The sequence below is a fragment of the Anopheles moucheti genome (assembly GCF_943734755.1).
Source record: "Anopheles moucheti chromosome X unlocalized genomic scaffold, idAnoMoucSN_F20_07 X_unloc_34, whole genome shotgun sequence".
Classification (NCBI taxonomy): domain Eukaryota; kingdom Metazoa; phylum Arthropoda; class Insecta; order Diptera; family Culicidae; genus Anopheles; species Anopheles moucheti.
The window spans coordinates 60001-70000 of record NW_026453542.1 but is presented as its reverse complement, the minus strand read 5'-3'; the positions used below and the strand labels follow the sequence as shown (position 1 = coordinate 70000).

At 43.0% G+C, this 10000-nt stretch overlaps 1 pseudogene; it reads right to left on the bottom strand.

Annotated features, from left to right (window-relative positions):
- Window positions 1-8954: 8954 nt before the first annotated feature.
- LOC128308346 (uncharacterized) overlaps window positions 8955-10000 on the bottom strand; it is a 6080-nt pseudogene continuing 5034 nt past the window's right edge.

The window sequence follows — 10000 nt, the reverse complement described above, 5'->3', positions numbered from 1 at the left end:
TTTCACATTCATTGATGTTCGTACTTAGACATGCATGGCTTAACCTTTGAGACAAGCGTATATTACTGGTAGGATCAACCAGAATTCTCTCTCGTACCGGCGTGAGTATCCCACACACGTTCGATACCGGGGTGAATCGAATTCACACTCTTTAACCATAAGCCAACCGAAGCACTTAAGCAACTGGAAGACCACCGGTTCCATATCTCTCTGAGTGATGCATGTCACCATGCACCGCTTCCACCGTGTATCACATCACATCACACTCTAAACCATTTCACATAGGTCCGCGCGATTGCTCACGGGACCCTATTCTCGCTAGGAGGTTCGGTTCGATTCCTGTACACTACAACGAGCTTTTCCAATTCTTGTGTCCGACTGGCGAACGTTCTGTTGCGTTATAAACTTCGCGGTACTTGCCACCGGGTATGGTGTCCGTACAACCTTCTGAGAAATAGCCGGCGCGATCGACGGGATTAACCGACAATGCAGCGCTGGCTCTTGATCGGGCAATTTACGGGCTTTATCGGGCAATTTACGGGCTTGATGGTGCGACTTACGGGCCTGATAGTGCGACTAACGGGCTTGATAGGGCAATTTACGGGCTTTTTGGTGCGAATTACGGGCTTTTTGGTGCGACTTATGGGCTTGATAGGGCAATTTACGGGCTTTTTGGTGCGACTTACGGGCCTGATAGTGCGACTTAAGGGCCTGATAGTGCGACTAACGGGCTTTGATAGTGCGACCAACGGGCTTGATAGTGCGACCTATGGGCTTGATAGTGCGACTAACGGGCTTGATAGTGCGACTTATGGGCTTGATAGTGCGACTTATGGGCTTGATAGTGCGACTTACGGGCTTGCTTTTCCATGTTTTTCGCATCGAGCTTCGGTTCGTTTCGAATAATTTTGTCCATGTTTTTCGTTTGCTACGAGAGGTTCGGTTCGTTTTCAGTTATCCCTGTGTTCATGGTTTTCGTGAGCTTCGATAGGTTTGGTCCGTGTTTTTGAGTACTCTTGTCCATGATTTTCGTGTGCTTCTTGAGGTTTGGTCCGATTTTCAGTACTCTTGTCCATGCTTTCACATGCTCTGATAGGTAGGTTCGTTCTCAGTTATCCCTGTGTTCATGGTTTTCGTGAGCTTCGATAGGTTTGGTCCGTGTTTTTGAGTACTCTTGTCCATGATTTTCGTGTGCTTCTTGAGGTTTGGTCCGATTTTCAGTACTCTTGTCCATGCTTTCACATGCTCTGATAGGTAGGTTCGTTCTCAGTTATCCCTGTGTTCATGGTTTTCGTGAGCTTCGATAGGTTTGGTCCGTGTTTTTGAGTACTCTTGTCCATGATTTTCGTGTGCTTCTTGAGGTTTGGTCCGATTTTCAGTACTCTTGTCCATGCTTTCACATGCTCTGATAGGTAGGTTCGTTCTCAGTTATCCCTGTGTTTATGGTTTTCGTGTGCTTCGAGAGGTTTGGTCCGTGTTTTTGAGTACTCTTGTCCATGATTTTCGTGTGCTTCTAGAGGTTTGGTCCGATTTTCAGTACTCTTGTCCATGCTTTCACATGCTCTGATAGGTAGGTTCGTTCTCAGTTATCCCTGTGTTCATGGTTTTCGTGAGCTTCGATAGGTTTGGTCCGTGTTTTTGAGTACTCTTGTCCATGATTTTCGTGTGCTTCTTGAGGTTTGGTCCGATTTTCAGTACTCTTGTCCATGCTTTCACATGCTCTGATAGGTAGGTTCGTTCTCAGTTATCCCTGTGTTCATGGTTTTCGTGAGCTTCGATAGGTTTGGTCCGTGTTTTTGAGTACTCTTGTCCATGATTTTCGTGTGCTTCTTGAGGTTTGGTCCGATTTTCAGTACTCTTGTCCATGCTTTCACATGCTCTGATAGGTAGGTTCGTTCTCAGTTATCCCTGTGTTCATGGTTTTCGTGAGCTTCGATAGGTTTGGTCCGTGTTTTTGAGTACTCTTGTCCATGATTTTCGTGTGCTTCTTGAGGTTTGGTCCGATTTTCAGTACTCTTGTCCATGCTTTCACATGCTCTGATAGGTAGGTTCGTTCTCAGTTATCCCTGTGTTCATGGTTTTCGTTTGCTTCGATTCGTTCACTCTATTACTCTTGTCTTTGGTTTTCGTTTGCTTCGATTCGTTCACTCCATTACTCTTGTCTGTGGTTTTTCGTTTGCTTCGATTCGTTCAGTCCATTACTCTTGTATGTGATTTTCGTTTGCTTCGATTCGTTCAGTCCATTACTCTTGTGTGTGGTTTTCGTTTGCTTCGAGTCGTTCAGTCCATTACCCTTGTCTATGATTTTCGTTTGCTTCGAGTCGTTCAGTCCAATACTTACCCTTGTCTATGATTTTCGCTCTAAGCCCAGTCGCCCTGCGCTCTGGAAATCACATTCCAACTCTATCACCGATAGCGCTCACACCTTGGAAACCACATTTCACCCAGGGGACCTTAGGGTGGATTTTGAGCCTTTCGGGATTGCGAAACCATCATTTAACACTCTAAACTTAATTTCCGCAATCCCAGACGCACTTTCCATATGGTCTCCAAAAATGCGTGTGAGCTGACCTGGTCCCTTATAATAGGCAATGAACACGATTTTGGAAAAATATTTTTATCAAAATTTTTTGACTCACCGGGTAAAATCGAATTTACTTGGGAAAAATGTTCTAGCAGGGGCCCTCCCATACAAAAATTTTTTCTTCTCAAAAATGATTTTCGTTTCACTTTTCATACTCAGGGGAGTCTAAAATTGATGTTTTGAGTCACCGTGAAAAAAAAAATTTTTTGACCCGAGCTTGTGTCGGCGACCCAAAATCGACGCACTTGGGAAAAATGTTCTAGCAGGGGCCCTCCCATACAAAAATTTTTTCTTCTCAAAAATGATTTTCGTTTCACTTTTCATACTCAGGGGAGTCTAAAATTGATGTTTTGAGTCACCGTGAAAAAAAAATTTTTTTGACCCGAGCTTGTGTCGGCGACCCAAAATCGACGCACTTGGGAAATATGTTCTAGCAGGGGCCCTCCCATACAAAAATTTTTTCCTCTCAAAAATGATTTTCGTTTCACTTTTCATACTCAGGGGAGTCTAAAATTGATGTTTTGAGTCACCGTGAAAAAAAAATTTTTTTGACCCGAGCTTGTGTCGGCGACCCAAAATCGACGCACTTGGGAAATATGTTCTAGCAGGGGCCCTCCCATACAAAAATTTTTTCTTCTCAAAAATGATTTTCGTTTCACTTTTCATACTCAGGGGAGTCTAAAATTGATGTTTTGAGTCACCGTGAAAAAAAAATTTTTTTGACCCGAGCTTGTGTCGGCGACCCAAAATCGACGCACTTGGGAAATATGTTCTAGCAGGGGCCCTCCCATACAAAAATTTTTTCCTCTCAAAAATGATTTTCGTTTCACTTTTCATACTCAGGGGAGTCTAAAATTGATGTTTTGAGTCACCGTGAAAAAAAAATTTTTTTGACCCGAGCTTGTGTCGGCGACCCAAAATCGACGCACTTGGGAAATATGTTCTAGCAGGGGCCCTCCCATACAAATTTTTTTCTTCTCAAAAATGATTTTCGTTTCACTTTTCATACTCAGGGGAGTCTAAAATTGATGTTTTGAGTCACCGTGAAAAAAAAATTTTTTTGACCCGAGCTTGTGTCGGCGACCCAAAATCGACGCACTTGGGAAAAATGTTCTAGCAGGGGCCCTCCCATACAAAAATTTTTTCTTCTCAAAAATGATTTTCGTTTCACTTTTCATACTCAGGGGAGTCTAAAATTGATGTTTTGAGTCACCGTGAAAAAAAAAATTTTTTGACCCGAGCTTGTGACGGCGACCCAAAATCGACGCACTTGGGAAAAATGTTCTAGCAGGGGCCCTCCCATACAAAAATTTTTTCTTCTCAAAAATGATTTTCGTTTCACTTTTCATACTCAGGGGAGTCTAAAATTGATGTTTTGAGTCACCGTGAAAAAAAAATTTTTTTGACCCGAGCTTGTGTCGGCGACCCAAAATCGACGCACTTGGGAAATATGTTCTAGCAGGGGCCCTCCCATACAAAAATTTTTTCCTCTCAAAAATGATTTTCGTTTCACTTTTCATACTCAGGGGAGTCTAAAATTGATGTTTTGAGTCACCGTGAAAAAAAAATTTTTTTGACCCGAGCTTGTGTCGGCGACCCAAAATCGACGCACTTGGGAAATATGTTCTAGCAGGGGCCCTCCCATACAAAAATTTTTTCCTCTCAAAAATGATTTTCGTTTCACTTTTCATACTCAGGGGAGTCTAAAATTGATGTTTTGAGTCACCGTGAAAAAAAAATTTTTTTGACCCGAGCTTGTGTCGGCGACCCAAAATCGACGCACTTGGGAAATATGTTCTAGCAGGGGCCCTCCCATACAAAAATTTTTTCTTCTCAAAAATGATTTTCGTTTCACTTTTCATACTCAGGGGAGTCTAAAATTGATGTTTTGAGTCACCGTGAAAAAAAAATTTTTTTGACCCGAGCTTGTGTCGGCGACCCAAAATCGACGCACTTGGGAAATATGTTCTAGCAGGGGCCCTCCCATACAAATTTTTTTCTTCTCAAAAATGATTTTCGTTTCACTTTTCATACTCAGGGGAGTCTAAAATTGATGTTTTGAGTCACCGTGAAAAAAAAATTTTTTTGACCCGAGCTTGTGTCGGCGACCCAAAATCGACGCACTTGGGAAATATGTTCTAGCAGGGGCCCTCCCATACAAAAATTTTTTCTTCTCAAAAATGATTTTCGTTTCACTTTTCATACTCAGGGGAGTCTAAAATTGATGTTTTGAGTCACCGTGAAAAAAAAAATTTTTTGACCCGAGCTTGTGTCGGCGACCCAAAATCGACGCACTTGGGAAAAATGTTCTAGCAGGGGCCCTCCCATACAAAAATTTTTTCTTCTCAAAAATGATTTTCGTTTCACTTTTCATACTCAGGGGAGTCTAAAATTGATGTTTTGAGTCACCGTGAAAAAAAAATTTTTTTGACCCGAGCTTGTGTCGGCGACCCAAAATCGACGCACTTGGGAAATATGTTCTAGCAGGGGCCCTCCCATACAAAAATTTTTTCCTCTCAAAAATGATTTTCGTTTCACTTTTCATACTCAGGGGAGTCTAAAATTGATGTTTTGAGTCACCGTGAAAAAAAAATTTTTTTGACCCGAGCTTGTGTCGGCGACCCAAAATCGACGCACTTGGGAAATATGTTCTAGCAGGGGCCCTCCCATACAAAAATTTTTTCTTCTCAAAAATGATTTTCGTTTCACTTTTCATACTCAGGGGAGTCTAAAATTGATGTTTTGAGTCACCGTGAAAAAAAAATTTTTTTGACCCGAGCTTGTGTCGGCGACCCAAAATCGACGCACTTGGGAAATATGTTCTAGCAGGGGCCCTCCCATACAAAAATTTTTTCCTCTCAAAAATGATTTTCGTTTCACTTTTCATACTCAGGGGAGTCTAAAATTGATGTTTTGAGTCACCGTGAAAAAAAAATTTTTTTGACCCGAGCTTGTGTCGGCGACCCAAAATCGACGCACTTGGGAAATATGTTCTAGCAGGGGCCCTCCCATACAAATTTTTTTCTTCTCAAAAATGATTTTCGTTTCACTTTTCATACTCAGGGGAGTCTAAAATTGATGTTTTGAGTCACCGTGAAAAAAAAATTTTTTTGACCCGAGCTTGTGTCGGCGACCCAAAATCGACGCACTTGGGAAAAATGTTCTAGCAGGGGCCCTCCCATACAAAAATTTTTTCTTCTCAAAAATGATTTTCGTTTCACTTTTCATACTCAGGGGAGTCTAAAATTGATGTTTTGAGTCACCGTGAAAAAAAAAATTTTTTGACCCGAGCTTGTGACGGCGACCCAAAATCGACGCACTTGGGAAAAATGTTCTAGCAGGGGCCCTCCCATACAAAAATTTTTTCTTCTCAAAAATGATTTTCGTTTCACTTTTCATACTCAGGGGAGTCTAAAATTGATGTTTTGAGTCACCGTGAAAAAAAAATTTTTTTGACCCGAGCTTGTGTCGGCGACCCAAAATCGACGCACTTGGGAAATATGTTCTAGCAGGGGCCCTCCCATACAAAAATTTTTTCCTCTCAAAAATGATTTTCGTTTCACTTTTCATACTCAGGGGAGTCTAAAATTGATGTTTTGAGTCACCGTGAAAAAAAAATTTTTTTGACCCGAGCTTGTGTCGGCGACCCAAAATCGACGCACTTGGGAAATATGTTCTAGCAGGGGCCCTCCCATACAAAAATTTTTTCCTCTCAAAAATGATTTTCGTTTCACTTTTCATACTCAGGGGAGTCTAAAATTGATGTTTTGAGTCACCGTGAAAAAAAAATTTTTTTGACCCGAGCTTGTGTCGGCGACCCAAAATCGACGCACTTGGGAAATATGTTCTAGCAGGGGCCCTCCCATACAAAAATTTTTTCTTCTCAAAAATGATTTTCGTTTCACTTTTCATACTCAGGGGAGTCTAAAATTGATGTTTTGAGTCACCGTGAAAAAAAAATTTTTTTGACCCGAGCTTGTGTCGGCGACCCAAAATCGACGCACTTGGGAAATATGTTCTAGCAGGGGCCCTCCCATACAAATTTTTTTCTTCTCAAAAATGATTTTCGTTTCACTTTTCATACTCAGGGGAGTCTAAAATTGATGTTTTGAGTCACCGTGAAAAAAAAATTTTTTTGACCCGAGCTTGTGTCGGCGACCCAAAATCGACGCACTTGGGAAATATGTTCTAGCAGGGGCCCTCCCATACAAAAATTTTTTCTTCTCAAAAATGATTTTCGTTTCACTTTTCATACTCAGGGGAGTCTAAAATTGATGTTTTGAGTCACCGTGAAAAAAAAATTTTTTTGACCCGAGCTTGTGTCGGCGACCCAAAATCGACGCACTTGGGAAATATGTTCTAGCAGGGGCCCTCCCATACAAAAATTTTTTCCTCTCAAAAATGATTTTCGTTTCACTTTTCATACTCAGGGGAGTCTAAAATTGATGTTTTGAGTCACCGTGAAAAAAAAATTTTTTTGACCCGAGCTTGTGTCGGCGACCCAAAATCGACGCACTTGGGAAATATGTTCTAGCAGGGGCCCTCCCATACAAAAATTTTTTCTTCTCAAAAATGATTTTCGTTTCACTTTTCATACTCAGGGGAGTCTAAAATTGATGTTTTGAGTCACCGTGAAAAAAAAATTTTTTTGACCCGAGCTTGTGTCGGCGACCCAAAATCGACGCACTTGGGAAATATGTTCTAGCAGGGGCCCTCCCATACAAATTTTTTTCTTCTCAAAAATGATTTTCGTTTCACTTTTCATACTCAGGGGAGTCTAAAATTGATGTTTTGAGTCACCGTGAAAAAAAAATTTTTTTGACCCGAGCTTGTGTCGGCGACCCAAAATCGACGCACTTGGGAAATATGTTCTAGCAGGGGCCCTCCCATACAAAAATTTTTTCTTCTCAAAAATGATTTTCGTTTCACTTTTCATACTCAGGGGAGTCTAAAATTGATGTTTTGAGTCACCGTGAAAAAAAAATTTTTTTGACCCGAGCTTGTGTCGGCGACCCAAAATCGACGCACTTGGGAAATATGTTCTAGCAGGGGCCCTCCCATACAAAAATTTTTTCCTCTCAAAAATGATTTTCGTTTCACTTTTCATACTCAGGGGAGTCTAAAATTGATGTTTTGAGTCACCGTGAAAAAAAAATTTTTTTGACCCGAGCTTGTGTCGGCGACCCAAAATCGACGCACTTGGGAAATATGTTCTAGCAGGGGCCCTCCCATACAAAAATTTTTTCTTCTCAAAAATGATTTTCGTTTCACTTTTCATACTCAGGGGAGTCTAAAATTGATGTTTTGAGTCACCGTGAAAAAAAATTTTTTTTTGACTCACCGGGTAAAATGGTCGCACTTGGGAAAAATGTTCTAGCAGGGGCCCTCCCATACAAAAAATTTTTATTTCTCAAATCGATCCGTGGTTTCACTTTTCATACTCTAGGGCCCAATTGCTTCAACTTTGGAAAAAATTTTCGATGATGAAAAATTTTCGCCTTCGACGTCCATCGACCACTCGACCCGAACTTGGTACTTTTGTATGGAGGTACCCGAGTGGTGACTTTTTCATACAAAAATTTTTATTTCTCATATCGATCCGTGGTTTCACTTTTCATACTCTAGGGCCCAATTGCTTCAACTTTGGAAAAAATTTTCGATGATGAAAAATTTTCACCTTCGACGTCCATCGACCACTCGACCCGAACTTGGTACTTTTGTATGGAGGTACCCGAGTGGTGACTTTTTCATACAAAAATTTTTATTTCTCAAATCGATCCGTGGTTTCACTTTTCATACTCTAGGGCCCAATTGCTTCAACTTTGGAAAAAATTTTCGATGATGAAAAATTTTCGCCTTCGACGTCCATCGACCACTCGACCCGAACTTGGTACTTTTGTATGGAGGTACCCGAGTGGTGACTTTTTCATACAAAAATTTTTTTGCGAATACGTGTTCGTTCGCGATCATTTAGGCCATGAACCGCAAGTCCGCTGCGATAGAAATAGTGCATTGTAGTTACTCGACGAGAAAAAAAATCGGGACTTAGAAAAATTTTTGAAAGTCAAATCGTATTGACTTCCAACAACACCTGATAATAAACACACATTGCCTGTTGCACCACAGATCGCATTTGACTTAACAAATCGCCTGTTGGTACGCACATCACCATCGACTTTACCAATCGCGTTTCGCACCGCTAATCCCACTTGGCGTGGAGCCACGCACATAATGTTGCGAGGAGAGTATTAATCGGGACTTAGCGTTTTAAGCTCGCGAACACTCCACTATGGGAGTGCACGCAAGCACCAACTGTACACACACAACACAACAATCACTCTCGCGAACACTCCATTCCCAAAGTGAACGCGAGCACCAGCAAGCATGGGTCGCCTGAGAGGATCGATGCGAACGCATCTCTACAACTCGCAGCTCCCAGCCTGTAGTCCCGTCGTTTGCGGGCGGTCGAAGGTGTCGAAACTAGTTGTATCCACGGTCGACGGAAACACAGCCACCAGGGTTCCCTGTGGTAAGGTACTTCCACGTGCAGCGTGCTCCCGCCCGTTGCGGCTCAGTCTAGTGCTATAGCGGGGATGAGACGTCAGTGTGCGCGGGGCAGCACCGACGGATCTCGGAGGGTTGTTAAGCCCGCTAGCTTCCGATCACCTAATGGGTTTGAGAAGCGCTATCAGCTCGGATTGGATACGACCTTAGAGGCGTTCAGGCATAATCCAGCGGACGTAGCGTCATACCAAAGTCCGGTCGAACTAGTATTGAGCCAGTGGTCCGTACCTGTGGTTCCTCTCGTACTGCACAGGAATTCCGTTAAGATAGCGGCAAACAGCACACACCAGTAGGGTAAAACTAACCTGTCTCACGACGGTCTAAACCCAGCTCACGTTCCCTTGAAAGGGTGAACAATCCTACGCTTGGTGAATTTTGCTTCACAATGATAGGAAGAGCCGACATCGAAGGATCAAAAAGCCACGTCGCTATGAACGCTTGGCGGCCACAAGCCAGTTATCCCTGTAGGCGTTCCACAGGGCTCAATACTGGGCCCAACGTTGTGGAACGCTATGTACGACGGCGTGCTTCGGCTGGAGCTGCCCGAGGGTGCTGAAGTGATCGGCTTCGCGGACGACATCGCGGTGCTGGCGGAGGGGACGACACCGGAAGCAGCGACGCGAGCAGCAGAGGCATCGATATCGCTGATCAGCTCGTGGATGGCGCAACACCATCTGGAGATTGCTCCGGCCAAAACCGAACTGATCATCGTGTCCACCATGCGGCGAGACAACACCCAGGTTCCTGTGAGCGTCAGTGGAGTGGAGAAGATGCCGACTCGTACGCTCAAGTATCTCGGGGTCATCATCGAGGACCACTTGTCGTGGAAGCCACACGTCGAGCAGGCCACGT